We start from the raw sequence: 16383 nt of genomic DNA on the forward strand, positions 1-16383 counted from the left end.
TTTGAGGCCACGAGCTTCTGGCCAGGTGTTTGCCCTGAGACATGATCAGGCAGTGGAGGAGAATCAGAAAGTCATCGCAGGTACATTTCTGCTTTATGTAATACCTGCTCTTGTACTTATTGAAACTGGTGCATCTCATTCATTCATTTCTGCACGTTTTGTTAAGAGGCATAAGTTACCATGCATTACACTAGACGTAGTGATGTCTGTTTCTACTCCGACGGGCCAATCTGCTTTGGCTAAGCGTCTAGTGATGGGTTGCCCTTTAGAGTTCGAAGGGAACATTCTATTAGCGAATCTTATGGTCCTTGGCGATGGACGACTTTGATTGCATTCTGGGAATCGATATGTTGACTACCTATCGAGCTTCAGTGGACTGCTATCAGAGATTAGTACGCTTTCATCCAGAGGGGAGTGAGAGCTGGTTTTTCTATGGAGAGGGAGCGCGACCCCCGATGCCTTTGGTATCAGCTTTGAGAGCCTGTCGAGCTCTAGAGTCTGGCTGGGAAGGCTACCTTATCTATGCAGTTGATTTGTCCACTGAGAGCTTTGGGATAGAGAGTATTCCTGTTGTGGATTAATTCCCAGATGTTTTTCCTGATGAGATTACGGGTTTTCCTCCTGCTAGGGAAGTCGAGTTTGGCATAGAGTTGATGCCGGGTGCTTCTCCTATTTCTCGAGCACCGTATCGTCTGGCTCCGTCAGAGATGCGTGAATTGAAGAATCAGCTACAGGATCTTTTGGACAAGGGGTACATTCGCCCTATTGTATCTCCTTGGGGAGCTCCTGTTCTTTTTTTAAAGAAGAAGGATGGGTCGATGCGGCTGTGCATTGACTACCGGCAGCTGAATCGAGTCACTGTGAAGAACAAGTATCCGTTGCCTCGTATTGATGACTTGTTTGATCAGCTGCAGGGAACTTCAGTTTACTCCAAGATTGACTTGAGATCTGGGTATCATCAGTTGAGAGTCCGTGATCAGGACGTAGCCAAGACTGTATTCCGTACTCGCTATGGGCATTACGAGTTCCTAGTGATGCCATTTGGTTTGACTAATGCGCCGGCTATGTTTATGGATCTGATGAACCGCGTCTTCAGGGAGTATTTGGATAATTTTGTCGTGGTTTTCATTGACGACATCTTGGTGTATTTGCGTAATACGGAAGAGCATGTTTTTCATTTGCGGTTGGTACTGCAGACTCTTTGAGATGAGCAGTTGTACACCAAGTTGAGCAAGTGTGAGTTCTGGATGGATCGAGTGGTCTTTCTTGGCCATATCATATCTAGGGAGGGGATTTCTGTTGATCCAAGCAAGATTGAAGCGGTACTTAATTGGTCGCGACCGACGACAGTTGCTGAGATCCGTAGTTTTCTGGGTCTAGCAGGATATTATCGTCGCTATATTCTGAACTTCTCTCAGTTAGCTCGACCTTTGACGCAGCTTACCCGCAAGGGTGTGGATTTTGAGTGGTCCTCCGAGTGTGAAGAGAACTTCTGTGAGCTTCAACGGCGGTTGACTTCTGCGCTGGTGTTGGCATTACCATCAGGATCTGGAGGGTATGTGGTGTACACTGATGCTTCTCTTCAGGGGTTAGGTTGTGTCCTGAATCAGAATGGGCATGTGATCGCATACGCTTCTAGACAGCTGAAACTTCACGAGGACAACAACCCAGTCCATGATTTGGAGTTAGCAGCCATTGTGTTTGCTTTGAAGATCTGGCGTCATTATCTGTATGGCGAGAAATTTGAGATCTTCATCGACCATAAGAGTCTCAAGTATTTGTTCACTCAGGCGGAGTTGAACATGAGGCAGAGACGTTGGATGGACTTGCTTAAGGACTATGATTGCGAGATTAAGTACCATCCGGGAGCTGCTAATCTCATCGCAGATGCTTTGAGTCGCAAGGTGCGACTATCCGCACTTCAGACTTGTTCGATGTCTAGTGCGATCAGTGACTGTTGTACTTCGGGATATACCTTAAAGCATAAGAAAGATATGCAGAGTATCCAGATGTTTGCGATATTATCTGAGCCAGCTTTGTATTCGCGGATTCGAGATGCTCAGATGTCTGATTCGAAGACCCTGCATTTAGCTCGTCTAGCTAACGAGGGTTGCTCGTCTGGATTTCATTATCAGTCAGATGGATTTCTGTGTTTGTCTGGTAGACTTGTGATTCCGCAGGATGAAGAGTTGCGAGTGGAGATTTTGTCTCAGGCGCATCACACTAAGTTGAGTATTCATCCTTGGAGCAACAAGATGTACAAAGATCTACGTACTCATTTCTGGTGGAAAGGAATGAAACGCATTGTTTATCAGTTTGTTTTGAGATGCTTGGTGTGTCAACAGGTCAAGGCAGAGCAGCGATGACCTGGAGGATTGCTTCACAGTCTGCCTATTCCCGAATGGAAATGGGAGTTTATCACAATGGACTTTGTGACCCATTTGCCAGTAACCCCGAGGAACTCTGATGCTATCTGGGTTATGGTGGACCGACTCACCAAGTCAGCGCATTTCATTGCCTATAGCCGGGAGTACAATGTGGATCGTATGGCTCGGTTGTACATTCAGGAGATCGTTCGACTTCATGGAGTGCCTGTGAGCATTGTCAGCGATCGGGACCCCAGGTTTACTTATAAATTTTGGGGGAGTGATCAGCGTGCGATGGGTACTACTCTCAGTTTGAGTACTGCCTAACATCCGGAGACTGATGGTCAGCCAGAGCGCACTATCCGTACTTTGGAGGATATGCTTAGAGCGTGCGTCATGGATTTTGGTTCAGCCTGGCAGGATCATTTGCCATTGATCGAGTTCGCGTACAACAACAGCTATCATACTAGTATTGGCATGGCACCTTTTGAAGCGTTGTACGGGTGACGTTGTCGTACTCTACTCTTCTGGGAAGAAGTGGGGGAGAGACAGGCTGAGGGACCAGATTTTATCCAGCAGGCGATAGACATTGTTGATCAGATCAAGAAACGGATTAAGACTACACAAGATCGTCAGGCCATCTATGCTAACACTAAGCGTAGGCCTTTGCAGTTCGATGTCGGGGAGAAAGTGTTTCTGAGAGTGTCACCTTTTCGCAAGATTATCAGATTTGGTCTTAAGGGCAAGTTGTCTCCCAGGTTTATCGGTCCGTTTGAGATCTTGGAGAGCATTGGCAATTTGGCTTATCGACTAGCTTTGCCACCGCATCTTTCCAGTATTCACGACGTGTTTCATGTATCTCTGTTGCGACGGTATGTGGCGGATGAGTATCATATTTTGCAGAGGTTTGAGGTTCAGGTGAGCAAGGATTTGACTTATGTTGAGAAACCTATTCGTATCCTGGATTTTAAGGATAAGTTTTTGCGGAACAAAGTCATTCCTTTGGTTTTAGTTTAGTGGCAGCGCCGAGGCACTGAGGAAGCTACTTGGGAGCTTGAGGACAGGATGCGTGAAGACCATCCTGAGTTGTTTTGATTTCATTCTTTAAGTTGTATTCAGTTGCAAATTCTGTAAACGTTTGATTTGAATAAATAATGTTTTTTATTTCTGTATTACATTCAGTACTTAAGATCTGATTTCGAGGACGTAATATCTTAAGTGGGGGAGAATGTAGTAGCCCGTAACCAAAATCAGTAATTAAGGAATTAATCATTATTACTTAGGAAGAGTTCGGAAGCTCCGAAGGTGAGTTCGAAAGCTCTGAACAGGATCGGAAGCTCCGAAGGTGGATCGGAAGCTCCGATGGTATTACGTCAGGCATGACGTGTGGTTGGATCGGAAGCTCCGATCAGGATCGGAAGCTCCGATCACCCCTATCCAAAGTCAACAAGTGATATTTTGACATGCGGCGGATCAGGATCTTTGGAAGCTCCGATGTCAGGATTGGACATTCCGATCGAGGTTCGGACATTCCGATCAAGGATCAGAGGCTCCGATCGTTGTCTATAAATAGAAGGCCGAGAATTCATTTTCAATTGCCAATTCCGGATTTCCTCTCTACTCTAGTCATATTCGAGTTGTTCTAGCCTTCCTAGGCTTGACCCGGGAGTCATCGAGGCGTTCGATAGTCATAGCGGAGTTGTGCCCAAGTTCTGGAGGCATCGACATCAAAGGGCTAACGACGGACGAAGGTATAGCTTTTGCTTCCTATAAATATTTAGGAGTATGCAATAGCTTAGTTAAGGCTTTTAGAGCACTATAATGATAGTAGTATCATTTGGCAGTGTAGAGCAGAATATAGGCGTGGACCTAGAGTTGGTAGAGCTTGCACTGATTTGAGGTACGAAAGTACTGTTCGAGATATCCTGACTGAGTATGCATGTATTATGTGACTGCATGGTTTATATGTCATTGATTTATGCTGCATTCATTTGCATACTGAGCTATCTCCTTCGAGATGTCTGTTAGTAGGGTTTTTCCCTATCCTGTTAGTGGTTGGACTTCCATCGATTTGGGTCCGGCATATCCACTAGTATTATGGTATGGGAGCCATCTCCTGAAGCGATGGCACAGCGTGCTATATACCAGGGCCTGGTCTATCTCTGTTATCTGATCCTTGACCTCGAGTTTATATGGAGTTCCCTTTGCATGCATGTATATTCATACTCTCGTACTGAGAGTTTTATGCTCATGTCTCGTACTCTGTGTTTCTGGACACCCTATTCCATGGGGCAGATTTGCGATTGGACGAGGCAGGTGGTTCCAAGAGGGGCTAGATAGTGGTTGGCCAGCTGGAGCTTCGTCTAGGTTTATTTCTGTTGTTATTTATATTAATACAGTTGTTCGATCTGGTTGTATAATATTTGGGTATTTACAGATTCCTTTACTTGGGATTGTATAATGTTTATGGTTTCCGCAGTTTTATTCTGATATTCGTTTAATTAAGTTAATTGTATGCCTAAGTTCTGTTTAGTAGGTGATCGAGGTAAGGGTCACTACACTGCATGGTATCACCTACTAACTGGCAACTAATAGCATGCATTAAACTTAATGCAGAAAAATAACTTAACAGAGTAAAACGTGCGGAAACATAAACATAATTTACATATCAGCTTAGTAACATAATCCAGGCTTAAATCTGTTGTGATACAACCATATCGAAAACTTAAAAGTAAACATTATACAGCAATATCGAATCCTGTTGTATAATAAACTCCTCAAGGCTCGTGCTCTCTAGTCCTGCCTTGAACTACCAGCTCCGTCCATCCTGCGACCTGCCCCATGGAATAGGGTGCCTAAGATAACAACTAGTACGTGAGCGCTAACAACCAGTACATAGACATGAGTAAACATATGTATATAATGCATGCAACATGATGACTGGTAAAGGGTCATCCGAAAAGTCATGCTCAGTACCGGCGCCACATGAGTGCTGCCACCGCATGGATCAACCTCTGGGTGCAACCACACTCGTCTAGTACACCAGAGTAGTCAGACATAAATGCCCCCGCTATCGCGGTACTCTCAGTGACAGACTATTGAATATAGAGCTGAGCGGCTCTATAATCAGGTATAACAAGATATAGGCTTAACGTGTATATGCACATGACATATGAATATGGAAAACGGTAAATCATATATCATGCCATATAATAATGCCAAATAAATGCAACATATAAACATGTATACTCGCTGGCAATCTCAGTCAATGTGTACGTACCTCTAGGCTAGTTCAAGTATAGTAGATCCTAGGTTCCAAGCCTATATTCAAAAGTTCACCGTATCACTACATAAATTCTATAAGCCTTAACTAAGCTAATAAGTACTCCCAAAACATAAATAGATTCCCGGACCATACCTTCGTCCGTAGATAGCCCTTTGGAGACGCTAGTCCTGGATGACTATAACCACAACTTGGTTATTCCAGAACCTCTATTATAACCGATAGGACCCTCAAGTGCATAACTCACACTATATAACTGAAGAAGGAAACTCGGAATTCGTATTTAGAAATGAATCTGGGAAGCCCTATTTATAGGCAAAGTCTCCGGCCCGGATCGGAACCACTGATCTCGGGATCGGAGCTTCTAATCCAGCTCACGCCTTGCATGCATGACACACCGGGATCGTCCGATCCGACGATCGGAGCTTCCGATCTCGCCTCTGATCAACACTTGTCAAAACTCGTGGCTGAGTCATCGGGTAAAGCTGGCAGCCGAAGATCGGAACGTCCGTTCCAGGATCGGAGCTTCCGATCTCGGTGCTTCCGCTGAGCTTCCGAAGTGGCTGGGATCGGAGCTTCCAATCTGGGTTCGGAGCTTCCGATCCGGCCCAAAGTCAAAAGCCCATATTCTCTTTCGAAGTCCAATAACACTCCGAAATTGATTAATTACCAACCCTTAATCATGTTTATCATATTATTATCTTAAAATGGAATCTGGGTTACTACACGGAGACTGAGGAAGCGGGTCATACCGATGGTCAAAGTACAGTGGCTGAATCACTCTGAGAAAAAAGCTACTTGGGAGACTGAGGCGGACATGAGAACTCACTACCCGGAGTTGTTCGGGTAAGTACTTTAATTTCGAGGACGAAATTTATTTTAAGGGGGGGAGAATTGTAGCACCCGATAATTTTTATACGTAAATTCGCATGCATAATTAGGAAAATTTAATTATTTAAATTTTAGAAACATGGTAAAATATTATTCATGTGTTATTATGTGTATTATGTGCATGATTTAAATTATTTTGGCATTTAACCCATGATTATGGAAAGTTTTGATTTTTAAGAAATTTATTATTTTGATCGTGTAGACGGGACCGTGGACGGACAAGATATTGATTTTCCATCCAAATTATTTTATGAGATTTTTAGTAGCCATAAAATATTATTTTAATGTTTTAATTCCCAAAATTTATGGTATTTTATTTATATGTTTTAGAAAGTCCATTTTTTAGCCAAAATAAGTCATTTAAATAACTTTTTAAGACCTTTTAAAATCCCTTATTATTTTATTTTGGGATTTATGTTTCTATATCTGATTATTTATTTTTTAAAGAGTTTAAATGATATTATGGTAATACAATAGTTAATTATTATCCTAAACATAATAATATTAAAGATTTAACCTAAATTCTATAACTAAACCTACGAAAAATCTTCCCAGCCGCCTCCACCCCCTTCCACCTTCATTCCCACGTTTTTCAGCAGATAACTCAAGCCCCATAGCCGATCTCTTCAAGGAATTTGGTGTTCTTCGTCGTCCCATCGTCCCGGAGCCCCGTTTATACGTCGATCCTCGTTTTTAATTGCAAAGGCATGCCTATTATTTTCCTTTCTCACCATATAAGCTAATTACACAAATTTTATGACAGATTCATCATTTTTAATTCTGATATTTATGAGTTCATGCTAGATATTGGATGTGTTATTGAGCAGCTCACGTTTTCTTCCATGTTATATGGCTCATCCTCACGTTTTCTTGCATGGGATTGGTTATGACTACTGGTGAATGGCTAGGTGGGTGTCTAAGGGTCCTTAGGATTGATCTGGGTCGTAGGTTTAAGGTGGAATAGGTTGGAACCATGGCTTTTTCCTTCTGTTGCACCAGGTCATGCAGTGCAAGGGTTCTATGGGAAAGAGGTTCATTCTCCTTCCTCGGGCCATGGTTTGACATGAGGTTGGATGCATTAGAAACCCCTAGATGTTGGATAAGTTTTGAAAGTGGTTTCACGGCATTTGGTGGTCTAAGAAGGTTGTACGAGTGAAAATACAGCAGTTGCTCATTCTTTCGCGCGAGCTGTGAAGGGGTTGATTGCAGGCCTTCGTGTGAGCTTCTCATGTCACGGATTGGGCTGGTTTTTAGTTTGTTGGAAATGCCTTGATGTTGGCTAAGTTCTAGAAGTGGTTTCATGGTCAAATATTGTCTGATCAGAAAGAACGAAAGGAATTAGTACAGCTGCATGGAGTTGGTCGTGAGCAAAAATCTGCTTGGGTTAAGTTTTGAACTTCTGGGTTTTATTTTTGGCTGGGCTCGGGCTGGGTGGTCCGGGTAAGGTCCGATGGGTCATGGGTTATGTTAGTTGGGTCCGGGTCCGTGTTGGGTAAGTGGGGCTTGGGTATTTCATTTTTAAGGTATTTATTAGTTTAAGTGGTTTTTGGGCAAAATTAAATGTTTAGAAAATTCCAAATAATTTTATTTGGGGCATTAAATAATTTATTAAGTTAGCCCAATAATTTTTATGGGCTTGGGAGCCCATGGGAATTTTTAGGCCAATCCGTGGATTTTTGGGCAAGTCTAGGAATTTATTGAGCTTAATTAAGTTAAAATAAGATGGCCATTATACGAGAATCCCCCCTTCTATCCTTACCTTAATTCCGATAATAATGTATCTCGTATGGAGCCACTATCGATTAGAGTATAGCTTGTCGGGTTTAACCGACGTCAGGGTTATAAACAGGTAGCTCTAGACTCCCCGGGGGTGGGCTTCAATATTTTTTTATTTAGGCCCAGTTAATTATAAGTAATTTATTTGGGTTAAAATATAATTTTGGGATTAGTTTAAGTTAATGGACTTAAATGTTTTTATTTAGACTCATTTTTTATTAAGGGCTTTTATTTAAAAATTAATTAGCAATTGGGCTTTTATTTACTTAATTGGTCATATTAAGATTTAATGAGTTTAGATTAAGTAATCAGCAGTCTGGACCAACCCATGAAAATTCACTAAGTCCGGAATATATATTTAATTTATTTTATGCATGAAAATTATTTTTAAGTATAAGTATATATATTATGAAAATTAATTAAATATATATTACGAACATCTTTTCAGTGCATACATACATAAAATATTCAATTATATGATTATGTTTAAGAGTTGAGCAACAAAATATTTTTATGACGGAATTTGAAGTAGTGTGACAATATAGAGGTGGTTTACCACCGCTCAAGTTCAGGAGGTAGTTTACTACGGGCATAGAGGTGACTTGTCACTGCCACGTACGTTGGTTCTGGAGACTGATCAGTCGGCACAGATTTAGTCACACTTACGGATATAACCACAGACAGATTTGAAAATGATATGTTCAACTATATTCAGTAAGCTCAGTATGTTCAGATATGATTAAGTTCAGCATGTTCAGTATGTTTATGTTTAATCAGTTATTCAAGATATTTTTTTTCATGCATGCTTGTTCATGTATATGTATTAGTATGATTACGTGATGCATTATTTTAACCCTTGTTATGATAAAGGTTTAGACAAGTTGAGCCTTTAGGCTCACTACGCTTATATGGTGCAGGTGAGGATAATGATTCATTTATAGCTCCTACTGGTGGTGAGGACGTATGAGGTCGCTGGCAGTGAACCCCGCGACCTGAGATTTTTATTGGTTAAATGCTTATTATTTATTTAAGTTTTTGTTTAAGGATTTTATTTATTATTATTATTTTTAATGTTTATACATATATGTATAGTATTATTTTTTTTAAAAAAAAATAATTTCCGCATTTTATTAGTCTGAGTCATTTCATGTGATTGTGCTAGCGGTTTGGGATGGGAAATATATCAGCAAAATAGTGGCGCATGGAAGTCAAGGAATATTGTTGCAGCTTTTACATTGTTTTTCCTTTTTACTTCTTCTCTGAGTTATTTTCCTTTAATTTCAGTTGTAAAGCTTTTCTCAGAACACTTTGAGTGCATTAATGAATCTTCATTCCTTCTGCAAACTCTCTTGAAAATTGCTCGATTTCAATATCTTCATTTGTGCACATATCATTGGTGCTCTCGTTCAACCCATCACCTAAGGCTGACGGTACCCGTTTGAAGCTTCTTGATAAGTCTATAAAAACGATACAGGGATGTCTGGACGATTATCAACAACACTCTGATGCTCGCCATGAACAAACTACTAAAAGTTTGGAAGCTCTGGAATCTAAACTTGATAAGACTCTTTTGCTTTTGGCGGAGTCCATTACTATGAATTCCTCACCACCTCCGGCCACTACACCTCAAGTAGTACCGCCGTTCCAAATGCCACCACCTGGATTTTTACCACCGATGCACCCAAATGTGTTTCTAGCACCATCCCCATACACAGGTCAATTTTCTCCAACCACAAGGGTCGCTCGTATTGATTTTCCGAGGTTTGATGGCAATGACCCCTTGGATTGGATTTACAAGGCTGAAAGATATTTTGAATTTTACCAAGTACCATCAGTTCAACGTCTTCTTTTGGCTTCCATTCATATGGATGGACCAGCTTAATTTGTTGTGGTTCCAATGGCAACACAAGACACATCAATTTAATTCATGGGAGGATTTCACACGAAATCTAGAAATTACCTTTGGGCCTTCCAAATACGAAGATCATCAGGAAACATTGGCTAAATTAACCCAAACCTCTACAGTGGCAGAATATCGCCAACGATTTGATGCTTTGGCTAATCTCATACAGGGGGTTTCTACATCTTTTCTTACTAGTTGTTTTATTTCTGGTTTACGATCGAATATTCGTCATGAGGTCAAGGCTTTTCGTCATACCACCTTATCTCAGGCTATTGGGCTTGCGCGTCTTCAGGAAGCCAAGGTAGCAGATCGCAGATCGGGATTTCGTCCATCTACCCATTCTTCTAAAGGGTCTTTATCCTCATCTACGCCAACGAGTTCTAAGCCTATTTCACAAATATTGCCGGTGGCTTCATCCGGGGCCAATCTAACCAATTCTACGGCTCCTTCTCCGATTCGTCGTCTATCGGCGGTAGAATTGCAACTTAAGCGCCAACATGGACTTTGTTTCACTTGTGATGAAAGTGGTCTGCATCCCATCGTTGCAAGTCTAAACCTCAATTATTTTTTATTTATTTTGAAGAGGAAGTGGAAGTTGAGGCTGATATTTTGCCTGAATCCGAGCTGCTAGTTTCTGATACGCAGGTTCAGTCTGCAGTGTCTTTTCATGCAATGGCAGGACAAACGACTGCTACCACTTTCCGTTTCTCCGAATCGTTAGCTGGCTTTCCGGTTCACATTTTAGTGGATGGGGGTAGTGTCACGCCCCGAGACCAAGACATGCCACCGACGTTGTTTCAAATTTACAAAAATTATAAAACAACCAGCCTCGTAGTATAGTATAAACCGAACCAGTATATTATCATAAATAAATTCCAAAACATCGTCTTTACAACTCGATAAAATCCAAAATAACAAAACAAATGTGGTAGCGTCTAAAAACTTAATAACAAAATATTATTGCAAAATTCCAAAATAAAAATAACGAAATTCAATATTAATGCTCCTCTATCACCATCCCCAAAACATATCATGTTCTCGCTCTTCTAAATCATCAACTTCATCATCTGGAAGAGGAAAAGTAAGGGGTGAGTGTTTTGGAAAACACTCAGCAAGTGGGGGCCGATCGATCATATCAAATATATACATATGTATATATTTCAAAAATTCATAGCATAATTCAAAGCGTAAACCTTTCATATCATGTCTTAACATAGCATAACATGAACATCATCATAACATAATTGACATGACATAACATAGCATAACATAACTTTGTACAGGCACTGAAATTCCTCTCATTACTCGTGGCTAACTGATCAGTCTCCTATATGTAATCCCTCTAAGGGGTGAGGTCATAGAATGGTTATTATTACCCACCGCATCAGGGCCATAACATAACATGGTTTGGAAATTTCCTTTTCACTCATAATTTGAGTCATAACAGTGCCAAAACATACTCTTAACAAATCTTATCATGAATATAAATTACATAGCAAAATTCCAAATATTATCATGAACGATCGAATTTTAAATCATACATAATATTTTAAAACAAAGTCCACTTACAATTACACGTGCGTGATAAAAAACTACGAATAGGCGAAACTTGAACCGAAAATTTGAAAGCAAAAATTTGAAAATTCAGAATTGATCGAATTTCTCGAAAATTAAGGCTGATTTCTTTGGACTTTCTTGAGCACTCTTCCTTCCAATCCCCAGACAAAAATCCTACGTGAAAGTGGAGGAAAACAATTTGGCAAAATAGCAAGCCTATTGGTCAACTTCAATTCTCGAGAATGATCAGAGGTAGTGGACAAAAAATGATTTTGAGTATAACTCTCACCTTAATCCAAAAGTTGTGGCAGACTAGTGGGATTAATAATGAATATTAATCTTCCCAATTCCCCAAGCCACCTTCTCGAGAACTTGAAGTAAGATTGATTTGATTCTAATGCTTCGAAATTTGATGGGTGAGGGAAAAATTTAAGTGATCGAAAACCAGCAAAATTCAGAAGGAATCGATGACTGAATGGTGCGGCTGCTTGCTCTTAAAAAGGGCAGAAAAAAAATCAGCCTTTGATCTTGAGTTTTGAGGAAAGAAAATTTGCTTCCATATAACTTGATTCGATTGCTCACAATACAAAGATTTGTATCCAAGATTTCCGCCATCACCGTGCACTAATTAGAAGGAAATATTTGCCTTCCAAGCTTGGGAGTTTTATTCCTTATGGATGAAACTTGGAGGCCAAGTTTCGGGCTTCACAGGTAGCACCCACTCTTTTATCCAGACTCGAGTGGCAAAACATCTTCAATTACCTATTTTATCTTCCACGAAGTTTGCTGTAGCAGTCGGTAATGGTGAAAGGCTTTTTATGGAAGGGTCAGTCACCCAAGTTCCGTTAACAATTCACGGTTATTCCTTCCAACAAGAATTATTTGTTTTAGGCTTACATGGAGCTGATGTGATTTTGGGAGCATCGTGGTTAGCCACTTTGGGCTGGGTTTGTCAGAACTATGACAAGCTTATATTTGAATTTGAACACAATGGTAAACCCATTCAACTGATTGGACAATCTTCTGCTCAATTGTCTTCTATTCAGCTTAATAGTTTCTTGCGCCTGGCTGATAATCATGGGGTTGCTCAACTTTTTCGCTTGGATTTGGTTCTGGTAGCGCTAAGTCGCGTCACGCCCAAATTACCCAACTCAATCAGATAACCACAAAAATGTAGTAGTGTGAGTAGGGATCGTTCCCACGAGGAAATGTAAATTTAATATGTTCTAAATAAACTAAAGGAGGTTTTTGAGTTTTGGAACTTAAATACTGAAATTTCAAACAAATAAAATTAAATATTATCACTATCATGCAAGAATGAAAATTTAACTGGAGAAATCAATAAGAAACAAGCCTTGGTATCAGTCGACTACACCCTTGATATTCATTCATTCAATCATCGATTTCCTAAAAATAATTAATCCTATCAAATATTCATCATTGAAAATCAAATTCCTGTTTCACCTTAAGCTTAGTTAATTAGACACTAGCGTTCTAGATTAACCCTTACCAATAAATCAACCCAAATACCAGCGATCTAGACTTAAATCTAAGGTAGCATTCATATGAGTGAAACTGATGGATCTAGACAACACATGCACCAACAGATGTATTTAGCCTAGTCAATAGTTGTTCCCACAAATTAATAAATTCAACAGCAGAAAATATCACACGTAGTTGCTTCGCAAATTAGTTGATTCAAACAATTAGGGATTTGAATTCTAATTTAGCTATTGTTTGCATAGCAAAATCCTAAGATTATGTAAGAGTGGGTGCCCAGTGAGCCAACCGTGTGGCTATGGGCTTTGATGACTCTTCGTATAAACAATCTTTTGTTTAATATTATTTACACTTTTATTAATGGCAATGACTTTATATTACTTCATATTGTTATATTGTGATATACTATTGTTGTTTTGATAAAGACCTTGAATATACCATAGTGTATGTAAGATGTGGTAGAACATGGGGATGTCTATCATGAAATACATCTTATAGTCACTGTATATTCTAAAACCGTTCCTAGTCGATTGAGCCGTCCGATAATAAGGATAAGGATCGCTCGAGTTTGAGACTAGCATTTGCGATGCGGAGTACCACGTTTCATTGGTAGGGAACATGGAGATGTTCGAAGCATGCAAATGGATATTCATAGGATGAATAATCGAACTACCCTATCCGGACTTTCCAAGTGGTTATCACTTATCGAGTGGATGAAGTCCGCGGTTTTGGTTGTACACCATTAGTCCTTACGACTTGAAACATCATGGAGACTCTATATGCTAGTACTGTGCTTTGACTCGTTTACCGACTCTGAGGGGGTCATCAGGTGTCGAGATTGGGTACAGTTACAACACATATAGGAGTCGATGCATTGTTGTCAAGGATTCACCACATACTTGCGAGTGTGGATATCCTATGCGATCTGAGGAGATATTAGTGTGACAAATCTCTGGCCAGAGTACTTGATGTGATTTAAGAAATGGTTTCTTAGTAGCACATGCGATGTCACTAATTTGATCTTCAAGATGTATTGCATAGTTATCGAATCTTGAGCGACTCTCGATATACCAATGGTTGTTGATTCGATCGGGATATTTGGATGAAGGGACCGTACTGTACGCTAACCAAAATCTACTGGTTCTTGTAGGCACTATCAGTGATACCTAGGGAATCATGGGGCGATGTTGCTAGGCGCTTTACCATGATTCGTTGGGCAAGTCGGAAAGTGTTGTTCCGAGTCACAAGGAGTTGTGAGCCCACGGCTAGCTGTATCCCTGAACCATTGAGGGTCACACAGTGTAATGGAGTTTTAATCCCCGTTGAGATAGTTAAATTTAAAGAGTTAAATTTAATGAACAAAGAAGTTGGACTTCTTAAATAAGAGTAAGGGAGTAGGATTTCCTAAAATGACATAGGGATGGACATTTTTGGAAACCACTGAATTCGGATTCAGGAAAATTTATTTTGACTTTAAAATGTGCAGAAATGGTTTCTGTGCACATTGGTGAAATTGGTTCATCAATCGGAGTCACGATGAATTTTATATTAATTTCTGAACGTGCGGGCTTTGCTTGTCGGGCCCTAACTTATGATTAATGGGCCCTAAGGTGTTAGTGGCCTGCATTATAAATAAGTTATTGCATTACAGAAATTAGACACAACAGGTCATTATTGAGAGACAGGATTTTCGAAAATAAACCCTAGCCTCCTCTCAAGTTTTCGGCCGCCCCCCTTCACTCTGTCAGAGAAAATTCCGGTCTGTGATTTTTGAATTGCAGTCAGGAATAACGAATCAGATTCGTTTAATCTCTTCGCAGAAAAACTTCTGATAGATTTTCTAGTGCAATCTATCAGAGGGATTTAAACCCCATTCGTGGACCTGATTGAAGGAGTTCATCAGTTCCTGGGAGATACAAGAAGCGCAGAGAAATCTGTATGGTGTCCATTAATCTCGATTCGAGATTGAAGGTAAAATTTAATTAATTGTTATTTGAATTTTACACACACAATAATTTAATCGTTGAATGGTTGATACCCACACCATGGAATTGTTCCATGATAAAAATTTTTAAAACTTCCGCTGCACCGGGTATCAATCGTGATTGATCTGACCGCCAGTTTTCCAACAGATTAATCCTAAAATCTCGCATACAAACATGAAATAAAACAGATCAAATATCGATACTCAATAAGAATTAAACACTGAAAATCGAATCTCATGAATAAATTATATCAAGGTTTCGTCTTGCTCAACCAAGTATAAAAGTTTAGCTACAACGATTCATCAAAAACTCAAGAAAAATTCAAAAGAAAAGAAGAAAACTTGAGAGAAAGTTGTAAGAACAAAACCTAGCCGCCTTAGAGATTGTAAAAGTCTGATAATAATCTCTCAAAAACAGAATAAAAGCGTAATAAAAGCTAGAGTCCAAAATAACAGAGTTTCTAAAAATAAAACTTCTTTCCCGAACAGCGACGCTCGCTCGATCGGTTAAAGTCTACCGATCGAGCGAGCCAAAATATAGCACCCTTCTGGTTTCAAAATACGCACGCCGCTCGATCGGTTGAAAGCTGCAGATCGAGCGGCCAAAAATATTCAAGCCTACTGTCTTCGCAATACATGCTCCGCTCGATCGGTTGAAAGCTGCAGATCGAGCGAGGGCTTTCCTTCAGAAATATCTCGGCATATCCATTGCTTCTAAGATCCGTCTTTGTATCCGCCAAAATGCACAACCTAACCACAAAACCGGAGAACACATCTTGCAAACACAGAATATGAAATACTAACAAAATACATAAATAAAACACGTAAACGAATGCAAAACAACAACAAAATGACATTAACAAATGCAACAAAAATTCAACTATCAAATTCCCCCACACTTACTCCTTATTCGCCCTCGAGTAAGTCATGCAAAACAAAATGAAACAAAACAAACACATACGCAAGGACGATCATGCATAATATAGCCTCAGAAAAGTCTTTCCATAAAAACAAATGCACATGTACTCTCGATAATCAATGATACACCTTCAGTTGAATGCGAACATGTGTGTGTGACCTGTTACCCCAGTTACATGCAACTTCAAAAGACAAAGTGTCAAGA

Source organism: Henckelia pumila, unplaced genomic scaffold (assembly GCF_033568475.1).
Source record: "Henckelia pumila isolate YLH828 unplaced genomic scaffold, ASM3356847v2 CTG_170, whole genome shotgun sequence".
Taxonomy (NCBI): Eukaryota; Viridiplantae; Streptophyta; class Magnoliopsida; order Lamiales; family Gesneriaceae; genus Henckelia; species Henckelia pumila.